This window comes from Pinus tabuliformis, chromosome 3_1 (assembly GCF_031772625.1).
Source record: "Pinus tabuliformis cultivar Carrire ecotype Pingquan chromosome 3_1, CPIR1, whole genome shotgun sequence".
Lineage (NCBI taxonomy): Eukaryota > Viridiplantae > Streptophyta > Pinopsida > Pinales > Pinaceae > Pinus > Pinus tabuliformis.
In genome coordinates, this window is record NC_142301.1 from 263,907,194 (window position 1) to 263,923,440 (window position 16,247).

A 16,247-nucleotide genomic window follows, 5' to 3' on the forward strand; every position below is an offset into this window, starting at 1 on the left:
TCTTTTCCATTATCAGTGCGAATAGACCCAATATGAGATTGTGCATCATTTTCAATCCACTTATGAAAATTCTTGAATGTTTGAAAAGTATCAGATTTGTTCTTCAATAAATAAACCCAACACATTCTGGTGTAATCATCAATAAATGTCATGATATATTTATTTCCATTTGCAGAAGGAACAGGCATTGGACCACATAAATCTGAATGAATGAGTTCAAGCTTCCTATGTGCTCTTGAATGTGAATCATGAAAAGACTGTTTGTTATGCTTTCCTAGAATGCAAGCATCACATTGCTTATGTTTTCTAGGAATGGTAGGCAAACCAGCAACACCATTTTTCTTCAACTAGCGGAGACTATCATAGTTTAAATTTCCAAATCTAGCATGCCATAATAAACTTGACAGAAGTGTACCTTCTTCATGATGAGAAATATATGAGAAATGTTGTGCATGAGCAGAGGTTCCTTGCAGTTTAAGAAGTCTTTCTTCTTCTATTCCCCTCATGACAAGTGAGTGGTCAGATGCCGTTCTTACCTCAAGCTTTCCATCAAACATATGAATGGAGTGACCTTGCTGGCGGATGTGGACCAAGGACAGCAAGTTTCTCTTGAGCTGTGGGAGATATAGAACATGATCCAGAAGAAAGTCTGGAAGACCAGGCAGTTTAAGCCTGATTGTGCCAAGCCCTGATGGCTTGATTTTTGACTGATCTGCAAAGTATACTGCTCCATCAACATTGTCAGTGAAATCTTCAAAAAAATCTTTCCTATGAGTCATATGACAGGTTGCTCCTGAATCAAGCAACCAATCATTTTTCGAAGAAGCAAGTGAAGCATTAAACAAATCTTCATTTACTCCAATGTTACATTGTGCCTCAATATAGTGAGCAGATTCAGGTGCTTTACCTTTGTCTGTGTCATCAGTTTTACCTTTCTGCTGATTTCTTCTCTGCTCAATTTTGTCCCATGGTAGCTTGCATGTAGAAGCATCATGTGATCCATTTCGTTTGCAGCGAATGCAATGCAGATCTGCCTTTTCTCCTTGAGAATGTCTGCCCCCCCTGCCTCTGAAGTATCTTCCTCTTCCTCTTCATCCACCTCTTCCTCTTGTAGAATCTTGAGCAGGATGCTTTTCTTTATGAGCAAGGCAAACAGTCTCTTCAGAAGATTCAGGGACTGTCTTCTTTCCAAAGGCTTTCTCTCTTTCAACAAACTTTTTTACAAGAAAGTCAAAGGTTATATCTTTAGGATTTCCATTTGCTTGTAATGACTCAAGATAATTGGAGTAGGTAGGATAGAGTGCTTTGAGAAAGGCAATAAGAGAGATATCCAGCTCAACCTTAGTGGATTTAATATCATGCATTATAGACTTTATTTCAGATGCAAGAGCAAGAGGATCATTATTTTTCAGTTCAAGAGTGAAGAGTTTAATCATGAGCTGAACAACTTCAAGTGCAGAATGTGAATCATAGAGTTCTTTCAGCTTTTGTAAAGCTTCAAAGGCAGTGGAATAGGATGAAATATGACGACTTACTTCTTCATTTACAGATGCTGCGATCAATGCATAGGCTTTGTTGTTCTTGTTTTCCCAAATGACAAGTTCTTTATCTGATGTAGGCTGCACAGGGTCTTTGTCTTCTTCTCCGACACACACTCCTTTCCACAACTCATTGTAGATGAGGGTGTGTTTTACCATCCGAGACCATTCAGAATAGTTCTCCTTGCCAGTGAGAACTATTCCGACCATAGAGATGATTGAATGCATTCTGTAAAAAAATGTCTCTGATGGAATAAAACGCGCAATTCCAAATCAGTTACCATACCATATCCTTGCGGTCATGAGTGATGACAAACAAAATCTGAACTGCTCTCAAATAATAAATGATGACAAAACTGCTCTCAAATAAATTACAGTGCTCTCAAATAATAAGCGATGACAAAACTGCTCTCAAATAACAAGCAATGGGCGAGCGGATGCAATGTACAGGTACCATGTCAGACGATTTGGTCATTGATGGTCTCTTCACTGTCCTCCAAAACTTCCTTCCTCCGCAGTTGCTCCAGTGGCTGAATAGATGGTTGTTCCTCTTTCAGGAACGTTCCAATACCAATTACGAACTTGAGATTCCACAGTTCAATGGGAATTATGGAGTCAATTCAAACGAGGTGTACGAGGAAGTGGAGCTCTACTTAGCCAGCCTCGACGCCATTAAGGGAGCCCGTAGACTAACTGTATTTCGCCGAGAGGAATCGCGGAGTGTGAACTTTGGTCCGGCTCACGATGAGGTCATACAGGAATGCTTCAAAGGAGCCACAATGTCGTGGTCTCACCACGTTCAAATTGTTGGTACCGACAATCGGGTCGATAGGCGGTGGTTTTCCCTGGAAACAACGAGGTCAAACAAGCGCTTGTGGAGCAAGGAAGTATTAACCAGAGAGGGTTTTCGAGGCAGCGGGATTCAACGTAATGCAAGGCTCTCAGAATGTTGGTGAAGCAGCATATGGTTAAGCGCTTCGGATGTGGAGGGAAAGCCAATCCGTTTGTGTATATGGCGCTAATTCCCCCTAATATGAGCGAGCTCGAAAGGCTGGAAGAGGCAAATGCCGTGGGAATGATATGATTCGGTCACGAGGAACTCGAAATTGCCTTCAGGAATCAGCTGTAAGTTTTAACGATTCAAGATTGCTGCGGGGAATATCGTAAATTGTTAAACTTCCTGATGGATTTTTGTAAAGGTTATGAATGTCAAAAGATAACTGTGCGCAATGGCAGCAAGGTATACGGTGTGGAGAGGCAGCAAAACGGATGCGCAGAGAATCAATGAGGCGCAGACAATCAATGATGCGCAGAGAATCAATGAGGCGCAGACAATCAATGATGCGCAGAGAATTAATAACACTCTGGACGGATGCAGCGCTCAGAACAGAGCAGCGCTCAGGACTGAGCAGCGCTCAGGACAGAGGAGCGCTCAGAACAGAGATGGGAGTTACAAGGAATCTGGGACCTGCGCTCTGATACCATGTCAGGCCAGGGTAACTCCAAAATGGGCAGTAGAAAACTGACTGATTATTTCATTAGACAACTATTGTTTATATACATAAAATGGACGGATCAGTTCATCTTCTTGATGACTTTTCACGTTCCTGTTTACCCAACCATTGAAGATTAGGTGTGAACAGTACCTAAGTCTAAACTTACGAAAATTGATTAATTAAAGGGTATTAATTAAGTCATGGTGAGAATCTTCTAGGAGAAGACATGGATCGAGTTCTAGTTAATCTTGGTCATCGATTATGTTTCAATCTTGGTCGTTGATGTCTCAACGAGAGATTATAAGAAGAAATTCGATGGGGATTGGAGAACACACTTGAGACACCAAGGAATTCGATTTTGTAGGGAAATCGATCTTCAGAGTAGCAGTTGTGTGTTGTCGAAGGTGATTCAGTAAGATCAAAGTAGTGAGGGAGGGGCATGGATAGTAAGGCCGGAAGGAAGATTTTCCAATCACGTGAGTGCATAGCAGAGAGACAAAGGGTGCTTCAGAGGGTAAGTCGTATTTTGCTGGGGAGAAGCAGTGATTCAGTGCCAGAAGCCGGAGTGGGAGCCCATAGGCCAGGAGAGTCCATTTCCCAGACAACAGTTGATCAATTAGCAAGAGAGACGATGGTCTGAGTTGTGTGACACAAAACTGCGTAGGTTGACGCAAGTACTGCACAGAGGCAGCTCATCTTGAGCCAAGGTCAGTGTCGGATCACTAGTGAGAGTGAGATTTTTCTCACTAGACTTATGTCAGTCATTTCTCTATATGGATTGCTAGATTTGACCATCTATAGATTTGTATGGATTGCTAGATTTGAACATCTATGAATGATGAATATGGATCAGAGTATTTCATTATTGAATCTCGTGGTCTATGGATGAATCATGTATGTATTAGTAAGGATGATGAGTATGGATCAATGTATTTCATTATTTAATTCAATTATGTATGTATCATTGTATTTATGCTTTCATTATTGAATATGAATTTGAAATATATATATATATATATATAGATATTAAAAAAGAAAAGAAAAATATATGCCCTGACTTTCCCACGTCCCCCCTAAATTTTCCTATATAATTTAAGGGTACTCCCACACGTCCCCCTTGTGCATCTCCCCGCACCCACATCTCCCCATCCTGGAGTCTTGGTGGAACATTGGAATGAAGAGATTAAAAATCAAGTGTAGGAATTGTTAGATAAGGGTCTCATCCGAGAAAGCTTCAGTCCATGTATTGTTCCAACAGTGTTAACTCCAAAGAAGGATGGAGAATGTGTACAGGCTCTTGAGCAATCAACAAAATCACAATCAGGTACAGGTTTTCATTGCCTCATATTGATGATCTCATAGATTGTTTAAGTGGTGCTACATATTTTTCCAAAATAGATTTAAAAAGTGGATATCATCAAATCAGAATCAGAGAAGGTGATGAATGGAAAACAACATTTAAAACTAATAATGTTTTATATGAATGGTTGGTAATGCCCTTCGGGCTTACCAATGCTCCTAGTACCTTTATGAGGTTAATGAATGAGGTCTTAAAAGAATTCATTGGAAAATTTGTCATAGTTTATCTTGATGATATCCTAATTTACAGTGAGTCAAAAGAAGAGCACTTAAGACATCTTAAGATGGTTTTGAAGAAGTTACAACAAGAAAAATTGTTAATAAAATTAAGGATGTGTGGCTTCATGAAAACATAATTATTGTACTTGAGTTTTGTGATTTCAAAGGTGTTGAAGAAAATGCAACTAGGTTCGGTTTTCATTATGACTTGTAAATATTATGTAAAGAAAATAAATGATTATTATTTCTTGCATCATGGGTTTCATGAGCAAGATATGTTTACCATAGGTCAAAGACATTTTCTTGATGTCTTTAGGATTTGGTGTCTTAACATAAGTATTGTCAAAGTCATCTTGTCAAAAGATCTACGCTCCAAACAAGTGTCACTATCCCCTGCAAGTCGGCTTCATAAAGACAGAGATCTCCTTGATATGTCGGCCCAGCTTATGGTTCACATGTCGGCCTAATGTATGACGTTGACCCATATATATATAACGCATGAAGTGAAGTCTTCGGATCATCTTAGAACAGTCAGCGAAGAAGAAGTAACGCAATACACAGTGATCAAGGGTGATACATATCTCGGTGAAGTCTGCCTCTTACATATACACAGTGACAGCTCTCGGTGAAGTTTAATATAGCTCTCGGAAGACTATATATACACAGTGACAGCTCTCAGTGAAGTCTGGATATAGCTTTCGGAAGACTGTATACACACATATCTCCTCTCGGTGGTAGCCCGTAGCTCTCGGTGAAGTCTGGATATAACTTTCGGAAGACTGTATACACACATATCTCCTCTCGGTGGTAGCCTGTCCTATCATCATCAGAATAGTGAAGAACATGAAGGACTGTCTCAAGACAGTGGCATGATTAAAGTAACTTATTCCTAAGCAAAGAACTGTAGTAGCCGAGGAAGAGGAGCCAAAGACTATGACAAGACAGCGAAGGTATAAGGAGACCGAAAACTGAAGGAGTACAGTGACATAAAGTCTATAGACTATGGATTGAAGGCCGAACAATGTAGGGGATAGTGATAAGTATCTTGGAGGTAATCTTGAGTCAATTTTGTCAAGGGTCTTGGTATTCGTCAATTGGAATCTCTATAAGAAGAATTTTATGTGGGTTTTCCTCTCCAAGAGGGAGAGGTTTTGGCCCTGGCAAGATGCCAACATCTTGTGTTCGTGTCTCTTTGTTTTGGTAGCTATTTTATGAACTAATGAAGACATACTCTAATAATAATCAGTGAAGATTGGAATAAGAAAAAAAATGGAAAAACACCTCACAAATAGTTATCATGCTAAGAAGAATCACATTAACTACATTTGCCCTAGATTCTTCAACAAAAGGAAGGCTTAAAGATGGATCAAGAGAAAGTGAAGGCCATAATCAATTGGGCAACCCCAAGAAGCATTTCAGAGGTAAGAAGTTTTCATTGATTGGCAAGTTTTAACAAAAAAATTATCAAGAAGTTCAGTAGTATATGTTCTCCAATTGTAGAAACCATCAAAGAAAGAAATCAACCATTCCACTGGACAGAAGCAGCTAATAAAAGTTTCAAATTATAAAAGAAAAAGATTACAGAACAACCTATTTTAGCATTGCCAGATTTCAAAAAGTTGTTCCAGGTTGAGACCGACGTTAGTGGAACTGCAATAGGAGTTGTTCTAAGTCAAGAAGGAAGACCAGTCACCTACTACAGTGAAAAACTCAATGAAGCCAAGCAAAAATACTCTTCTTATGATAAAGAATTCTATGCCATCATACAAACTTTAAAAAAATGGAGACATTATTTTATGCCAAAAGAGTTCATCCTTTACACAAATAATCATGCTTTACAATATATCAACAATCAGAAAAAATTGAGTCAAAGACATGTTAAATGGATTGAATTCTTACAAAATTTTACATTTGTTATCAAACATAAAAGTGGGCATTCAAATAAAGTAGCAAATGCACTAAGCAGGATCAACTTAATTCTACAAGAATTCCAAGTGAATTTCTTATGCAACTTGTGAAAATCCTGTAAGTAGAGATAGAACTCCATGGTTAGATTACATGATACAGGAAGGACTTTTGTTCAAAGGAAGTCAGTTATGCATTCCAAGATGTTCGATGAGAGAAAATTTGTTAAAAGAAAAACATAGTGGAGGCTTAGCAAGTCATTTTGGGCAAGATAAAACTCTAGCACAGTTACAAGCATTCTACTATTGGCCACGCATGCAAGCAGATGTAAGAAGATTTGTTGAAAGATGCAGGATATGTCAATATGCAAAAGGAAGAAGTCAGAACATTGGACTGTATCAACCCTTACCAATACCAAATCGACCATGGGACTCTATAAGCATGGATTTTGTACTAGGATTTCCCAAAACACAAAGAGGAAGTGACTCAATATTTGTTGTTGTTGACAGATTCTCAAAAATGGCACACTTTATAGCCTGTAAAAAGACAAATGATGCAACTAACATAGCAAACTTGTTCTTCAAAGAAATAGTTAGATTGCATGGATTACCTACAAGTATTGTTTTTGATAGAGACACCAGGTTTGTGGACCATTTTTGGAGAACTTTATGGAAAAAGTTAGGAACCAAACTCAGCTTTAGTTCAGCATATCATCCCCAAACTGATTGTAAGACAGAGGTGGTAAATAGAAGCCTTGGAAATATCTTGAGGAGTTTGGTAAGTGAACATCCCAAACAAGGGAATCAGGTACTTTCTCAGGCAATTTTTGCACATAACGACTCACCTAACAGAATCACAGGATTAAGTCCATTCCAAATTGTTTACGGATCGCATCCAAGAGGAATTTATGAGTTAAGGAACCTTGGAAAACAAAAATTTAGAAGTGGAGATGGTGAAGACTTTGCAGCCAATATGCAAGAAATACAGGACGGAGTCAAGCATCAATTACAAGAAAGTTGCAGCAGGTATAAACGAAGAGTATATTCTAAAAGAAAACAATTGGATTTTGAGGTTGGGGACTTGGTTATGGCAAATCTTCGGAAAAGGAAGATTTCCTAAAGGGGAATATAATAAGTTAAAACTGAAAAAGATTGGACCATGCAAAATTTTGAGGAAATTTTCCTCGAATGCTTATGAAATAGAACTACCCAAAGGCTTTGGCATCTCACCAATATTTAATGTTTCAGATCTATACCCCTTTAAGGAACCAATAAATGATCCTACAGATGCACCTGCTAGTGATAAAGTTCAGTGGGAGAAACAGCTACCTTCAGCACCAGCAAAGCAGATTGAATCAATCATCGATAAAAGGGTGGCTAAAAGGACCAGGAATAAAGAGTATTTTCAATACTTGGTTAAATGGAAGAATCAACCAGTCGAAGATGCTACTTGGATGACAGCAATAGAGATTTCAAAATATGGTACCAATATTGAAGAACTCCAGAAGAAAAACATATGAATGTATCTTTTCCTCCCCGGTAGTATGATGCAGGAGCATCTCCTATTTTGTATTTATTTATTTATTTATTTAATTTGGAGAATCTTAGAAAATTCTAGATTTTATGGAGACTTCTAGAATTTGTTGGAGATTAAGTAGTTAGGATAAATTCCTAGAATTGAGACGATTTCTCTCAACTTCCTCCAAATATCTAGGAAGGAGTTCTCTCTTTATGGAATTCGAGAGATTTCTCTCTCAACTTTCACAAATATCTAGGAAGGAGTTTTCTCTTTGTGGAATTCGATAGTTTTCCTCCTCTTGAATAAATAGCCATGTAATTCATTTGTAAAACCAAGTTTTGAGAGAAAATAATTCAATGAATTGTTTGTTTTGCTAATTTGTTCCCCTCGGCTCTACATCATGAGTTCTCCCAGATCTCCTTCTGGGTGAAGTCATCCCATAGCCAACTCCAATGAGGAAGCTTTTGTCTACAAAGGATCTTGTTGACCACTGAGATGACACCTAATGATTATATGAAAGACTCCATGCCCAGGGATGCTCTAGAGGACACTTGTACCATCAGATATCATCAGTGAACAAAGTTTTTTAACTCTACTTCTATCTTCTCATCATCTTTCTTGTACCCAAATTCCACACTTTGCAAGGAATTGTAATAAGTGATACTAGTAATGATGAGTTTTGAGTCTGTAACAAGTGTAGGATGTTGGGACTCGATCAAAAAACGAGTACACCTTGGAGTGTTGTTTTTATCTGGTTAATTATCCCTTCTTTTTTAGAGACAGATAATTTTCTGTGTTTTTTCACTCACTTTTTACTCCAAAGTTAGGATGATGGTTTGAACGCTGAGGCCCTAACAAATATTAGTGTCTAGAGTCGATGTATATTACCAAAATAGATCACACGAAAAAATTCATGCCATTTGGTTAGGTTTAGGTAGTCATTTTTTAAATTTTTACATTTCCCACAGGTCAAAAATTGCAAATAAAATTGTATTTAAATTGTAATAAGTGTAGTTTAGAGAAGTTGTACGGGATATGAGTAATCAAAATTACACCCTCAAATTTCTACTATGACACACTTTGAGCGGTTAATAATGTGTTTTGGACCCTCAAAACCCACATTTCCTAAGTTTATTGGAAATTGTGACATTTAATTAGGCTAGAATTAAATAAAATAGAGAGAAATAAATTGTTCCATGTGATAGAATAACAAGGAAATGACTTGGAAATTATCTTAAGTCAAAGAGTTGAGTCAACGGACATGTGGAAGATGACTGAGCACAATGCATCATAAATACACCATTATTTCATAAAATAGAATTTCCCAGAGATAAAGCAACAGTTGCACATGTGGAAAATCAAATTTATTAGAGGAGCTCATGCACTAAAGGAATATTCCATGCTATATTTCGACTGAAGATTAGGTGGGGCCTCATCTCACAGTTATCTTAGGTTCTTCTACACTTAGCACTCCACTCTTGAGGACTACGAGTTGCACATGGAGGAATCACACAGTTCTTGGAGGAATCACGCAAAGTTATTTGGGGATCATCTACATATGTGGCATCACTTAGTTCGAGTTTGCATTTGTTGACTGGAATTATCACGGTACTTGGCTTCACTCATGGATGATTTTACTATGCCATATATGGAAATTGATTTCCCTTGATGTGCACATATGGAATTCGATTTTGCTCTGATGTCTTTATCTTCTCCACATCGAACTTGACTTATCTTTCCTTGGGATTTGCCCCAAGTTCAGTTCTCACATGCATTCTTCCTTGGGATTTGCTCCCAAGTCTCTCTATAATGAGACTATAAGCTCTCATATTGTATCATGTAATAAGCTATTGGGTTTGAGGAAACTCTGCCATTTTGTACTTGCATACTTTCTTAATACAAACAAGACTTTGGGGCTATCTAGTTGGTGTTCTCTTGGCATTATAAAGTGATGTCCTTTCATGCTACTGCTATTGTGTTTAATTTCTTTCGCATGTTGAATTAATATTAGTTTATACTTGCCATCTTGCTTGGATTGATGTGTGCAAGCTATCTTGCACATATCATTGATTTAGAGTAGTATTCTAGGGATAAGCTTGCCAATTCATTTTAGGAGGAATGCTTGGTTTATCTTATTCATTATATTGCTCTAATCTTGTGCAAACTAATACGTGTTCAAGTATGTTGGAAAGATCTTTTGCATTATGTGCAAGAATCCATCTGGAAGTGGAAGAAAGCTCAATTAGATCAACTCACTCCTAGAGTCACAACTATCCAAGAATCCACCATTTTTTTGCTTCAAGTTTTCCATCCAACGAAGAGCAAAAAGGAGTTTTCTTACTCTATAGCTACTTGATCATCCATTTAAAATTCAAAATACTTATTTTATTCTAGTTATTTCAAAGTTAATCTCCTATTTAAGAGTCATTTCTAAAGCTAGGCAAATATGGGGGTTCACTCCAATTACTTAAGCCAGTACTTCGTAAATTAAATTCTAAGTTTAGTTTTGGTTTCTTTTTCTTAATTTTACACTGACAATTGGTATTTTTTGTGTTTTGCAGTCTGTTGCCCACTACGTGTCAACGACCCATAGCAGTACACCTACTACACCCCCTTTTTTCGCAAAAGGGATAACGCCTAATTAATGTGTCAGTGTTGTTCAGCTATCATCATCAGTCTGATCATCATGTTATAATGTAAACCCACTTTGCATATATATGATATAAATAATCTCAGCAGATCTGTGTCATATACATAATTGCCTAGGTAAACCTACTTTTCTAGTCACGATCTACATTCTGGGAGGTTTTTTGTCTCACCGATCCATTCTCGGATGTTCGGCAGAGTTTTCCTTCAGTCTTACCCCAAAGCCGAAATGGATTTTGTCACTGGGATCTAAGGCGAGTCCTTGTTAGCATTATGATACAATTGTTGCCCCTGATGGCAACTCACTCAGAGGTATGATACAGGTGATGGCAACTCAATCAGAGGACAGATCTTAGTACAGCAGGTCAAGAGAGAGATATATGCAGGTTAACCTTGACTAAAGTGCGTATACACGCAGATGATAAGAACAAAAAGCGCGTATGCGTACACATGCAAGTTCACAGAAGGAAAGGCGCGTACATGTTGGAAAACTAAGCTTTGGTCCGTGGTATATGGTCCATGGTCTTTTGGTATTGGTCCATGGTATTTGGTTCGAAGTGTTGACCCCAAGTATTGGGTCCAAGGTATTGTTTCTACATGGTTTTGGACCATGGTATTAAGAGAAGCCTAAACCTATATAAGGAGAAGATCATTAGGCCAAGGGAAAGGGTGCAAGCAATGAATGTCTGATGAAGTGTGAAGATCTAGTATGCTGGTTATGGGTTCATGATGCTTGGCTCGATCTGAATCAAGTTGGAAATGGCAGAGAAGGTATAAGTAATTATCTTTAGATCTGTACGTGGGTTCTCTCTGGTGAAAGCGCGTGTAGACGCGGTTTTGACACAGTCAAGTAGCGTATACATTATGAGATTTGATGTTTCAGGTTGCTGTTGGTTCTAGACGTTGTTGCAGAGTTTTGGGCTCTGGTCTGTGTTTCAGGTAACTGTATTTTGATGACAGGGTTTCAGTGATTCAGTATTGGGTGATTGAGAGATTGATGATGCAGGTATAAGTTGATGATTGTATTGCAGTGGTGATTATTCTGTATTTATGGATCCAGTCTAAAAATTTATGAAACGTGGTCCCTAGAAGAAAAAAAGAAGGTTTTAGCCTTCTATAGGCCAGCACCTACATACTAGTACATCAGCTAGTACAAGAGCTAAGGGGGTTGTAGCTCCCTTCCAGGAGAGTCTGGAAAACGAAAGAAGGTTGTAGCCTTCTGTAGGTAGCAGCCTGCGTACTAGTATATGATTGCACCAGTACAGAATCATTGTAAAAAGAAGTTTCTAATTAAAGGAAGATAGAGACAAATTGCAGCAGGTGGTTTTCACCCACATTGAGTTTCCACCTTATATCATGGTGTTCATGTGTGTTGCTTATGTGTGATGATATGTTCTATTTTACTGCTCCTATTTACTGTTCATATGGTTAATAATGTTCTAATGCACTCATTAAGGATCAACTAACTGAATCATAAGTTTACTGGATATACGCTTGTTGTGTTACACACAGTTGCGTATACACGCGGTTTGCCTTAACTGAAGTAGTGTATATGAATCTTAATATGGAAATGAAAAAGTTATATTGATTTGATAACACTGATTCACCCCCCCCCCTCTCAGTATTATTTCCAACAATTGGTATCAGAGCAGGTTCTTCAGAAGAAGCTTGATCGCTTGAAGGAAGATCCATCAAAATGGGTAGTCAAGAAAGAGATGCATCCATCAGGCCACCAATCTTTGATGGGAGCAACTTTGTCCACTGGAAGATAAGAACCACAGCATATCTGCAGTCGCTTGGAATGGATGTTTGGGGAATCGTGGAAGGAGGATACACATATCCATCAGCAATTCCTACAGATACAACAGAGAGAAAGCAGTATGAACTCAATGCCAAAGCAGTTACTGTCTTACTGGGAAGTTTGTCAAAATTAGAATTTGTCAAGGTCATGCAGTTCAAATCCGCCAAAGAAATATGGGACAAAATCATTCTAAGCTACGAAGGAGATGAACAGGTAAAACGAGCAAAGCTTCAAACCCTCAGAATACGGTATGAAAATCTTAAGATGCATAGTAATGAAAGCATAGCTAATTACTTCCTACGTATAGATGAGATTGTCAATTGTATGAGGAATCTGGGTGAAGAATTTAAGGAAGTTGTCTTAGTTGAAAAGGTTTTAAGATCCCTGTCTGCTAAATTTGATTCCAAAGTGTCTGCCATAGAAGAAAAGGAGGATCTGCAGAAAATCACTATGACGCAGCTTCACGGAATCTTAACTGCTTATGAGATGAGAAAAGGAGGACCATCAGATATGAGAGAAGCCGCATTCGAAGTATCAGCAAATGAATCAGGATACATTTCAGAAGGAGAAGATGAGGTAAATTTTGTCAAGAATCTTGAACAGGGATCTGGAAGGTTCAAAGGTAAGCTACCTTTCAAATGCTTTTCATGTGGTAGAGTTGGTCACTACGCTGCTAGATGCCCTCATAACAAAGGAAAGATGTCTGAAGAAGGTTATAGAAGTTATTATAACCATGTTAAAAGTAATTACTCATCCAATAGTGATGAAGACATTAGACTTCTCATGGCATATGAAAATAAGAATGTAGAAACAGAACAAGTTACCAGATTAAAGGAACAATTGGAGTCAGTAACCAGAGTAAGGGAGCAATTGCAGGATTCAGTAAAAGATCAGAGCATAACAATTCAGAGACTTGAGTCAAAGATTCTCTCTAAAAGAAGATCTTAAAGAATCAAAGAAGCAGAATAGAGAAGCTCTTGAAGAACAAGAACATTAAGTGATCGAATTAAGGCAACAAGTGGAAGAAGGAAGAAAAGCAGAAGAAAACATAAGGAAGCAGTATCTGGAAAAGGAAGAATGACATCAAGTTGAGGTAAATATCTTAAAGAATAAATTAGAAGAAAATAATAAAATGTTACGATTTCAAGATAGTACTAAGATTTTGGATGACATTCTTGGTAGTCAAAGATCCCCTACTATCAAAACTGGTCTTGGCTTTTATGAATCTGTTGAAGGTGAATCTAGCTCACAAGGTGAGGCAAGGAACTCTAATGAGAATTCTGAAATGCTCAACAAGGAGATGAGAGGACAACCTCATCAATAGCCAAGGAAAGAAATTCCTCAAAGAAAATCCTTTACTCCTAACTATGGAAGTGATAGACAATTATTTCCTCCATTGAATAATGTTGAATGTTATGTATGTCATAATCTTGGACATGTTGCAGCCAGATGCAGAAGTAGAATGGTTCAAGACCGTCACACAAGATCATCACATTCCAGGTACTTCAAAGGATATTGTTTTGCTTGCAATATGTTTGGCCACAAAGCAATTGATTGCAATAGAAGGAACATGAAACATGTAAGATGTTATGCATGTAACAAGTTTGGACATAAAGCAAGGGAATGCAGGAGCAAAATTCAAACTCCAAAGCAAGAGGATTATACATCATCACAATTCCAGGAATTGAAGAAGACAGAATTAAAGACAGAAAGGTGCGACATAACTCAGTTAGCTGACATAACAGACACAGGGGAAACTAAAAGTGTAGACCTTCAGTATTCCATCTTGCATACGCTGATATAATGAAGATAAGATGCGTATATACGCGAGCTAAAAGTTGCAGAGTCGCGTATATGGAGCACAGAGGAAAAAGGCAGCAGAACAGACTCAGGAAATGGCTCTGTCATGTTATATGATGGTTGGCACAGGCTCAGGGGGAGCATATGCTTCTAATAATGCATTGTTGGCATTATGGTTAGAAGTATTTGGTGATGATGCTTATGTGGCTAAATGATACATCTTGCAGTTTGATCAAAAGAATGGTATTGCAGGTTACAGAACTGAATGCTGATGGTTATCATATATGGTGTATTATAGTGGCTAATGACCATCATGGTCTTGAATGGATTGCTGGTCTTTGTTATAAAGACCTTGCATGTGCTCAGGGGGAGCATGGACGAATTGGTACATCTTGGCATATATTTCAACAGGTACTCAGGGGGAGTATGGACAGCAGAGGGAGAGAACTTCTTGGTCTGCCCTTTGCCCTTGATGTTAAAGGGGGAGAGTGACTTGGTGTGGTGGTTGCCATCAAGTCCAAAGGGGGAGATTGTTGGCATTATGATACAAGTGTTGTCCTTGATGGCAACTCACTCAGAGGGATGATACAGGCGATGGCAACTCAATCAGAGGACAGATCTTAGTACAGCAGGTCAAGAGAGAGATATACGCAGGTTAAACTTGATTAAAGTGCGTATACACGCGGGTGATAAGAACAAAAGGCGCGTATGCGTACACACGCAGGTTCACAAAAGAAAAGGCGCATACATGTTGGAAAACTAAGTTTTGCTCTATGGTATTTGGTCCATGGTATTTTGGTATTGGTCTGTGGTATTTGGTTCGAAGTGTTGACCCCATGTATTGGGTCTAAGGTATTGTTTCTACATGGTTTTGGACCATGGTATTGAGAGAAGCCTAAACCTATATAAGGAGAAGATCATTAGGCCAAGGGAAAGGGTGCAAGCAATGAATGTCTGATGAAGTGTGAAGATCTAGTATGCTGGTTATGGGTTCGTGATGCTTGGCTCGATCTGAATCAAGTTGGAAATGGCAGAGAAGGTATAAGTAATTATCTTTAGATCTGTACGCGGGTTCTCTCTGGTGAAAGCGCATGTACATGCGGTTTTGACACAGTCAAGTAGCGTATACACTATGAGATTTGATGTTTCAAGTTGTTGTTGGTTCTAGTGGTTGTTGCAGAGTTTTCGGCTCTGGTCTGTGTTTCAGGTAGCTGTATTTTGATGACAAGGTTTCAGTGATTCAGTATTGGGTGATTCAGAGATTGATGATGCAGGTATAAGTTGATGATTGTATTGCAGTGGTGATTATTCTGTATTTATGGATCTAGTCTAAAAATTTATGAAACGTGGTCCCTAGAAGAAAAAGAGAAGGTTGTAGCCTTCTGTAGCCAACACCTTTGGCTCAATCTGAATTAAGTTGGAAATGGCAGAGAAGGTATAAGTAATTATCTTTAGATCTGTACGCGGGTTCTCTCTGGTGAAAGCGCGTGTACACGCGGTTTTGACACAGTCAAGTAGCGTATACATTATGAGATTTGATGTTTCAGGTTGTTGTTGGTTCTAGTGGTTGTTGCAGAGTTTTGGGCTCTTGTCTGTGTTTTAGGTAGCTGTATTTTGATGACAGGGTTTCAGTGATTCAGTATTGGGTGATTCAGAGATTGATGATGCAGGTATAAGTTGATGATTGTATTGCAGTGGTGATTATTCTGTATTTATGGATCCAGTCTAAAAATTTATGAAACGTGGTCCCTAGAAGAAAAAGAGAAGGTTGTAGCCTTCTGTAGGCCAGCACCTACGTACTAGTACATCAGAGTATAAGAGCTAAGGGGTTGTAGCTCCCTTCCAGGAGAGTTTGGAAAACAAGAGAAGTTTGTAGCCTTCTGCAGATAGCAGCCTGCGTACTGGTATATGACTGCACTAGTACAGAATCATTGTAAAAAGAAGTTTCTAATTAAAGGAAGATAG

The 16,247-nt window shown here is 38.5% G+C and overlaps 1 protein-coding gene across 2 annotated transcripts in view; it reads right to left on the bottom strand.

Annotated features, from left to right (window-relative positions):
• LOC149186807 (uncharacterized) overlaps nt 1-16,247 on the bottom strand; it is a 361,700-nt gene that overhangs the window by 196,882 nt on the left and 148,571 nt on the right. The gene's annotated exons all lie outside the window — the stretch shown is intronic.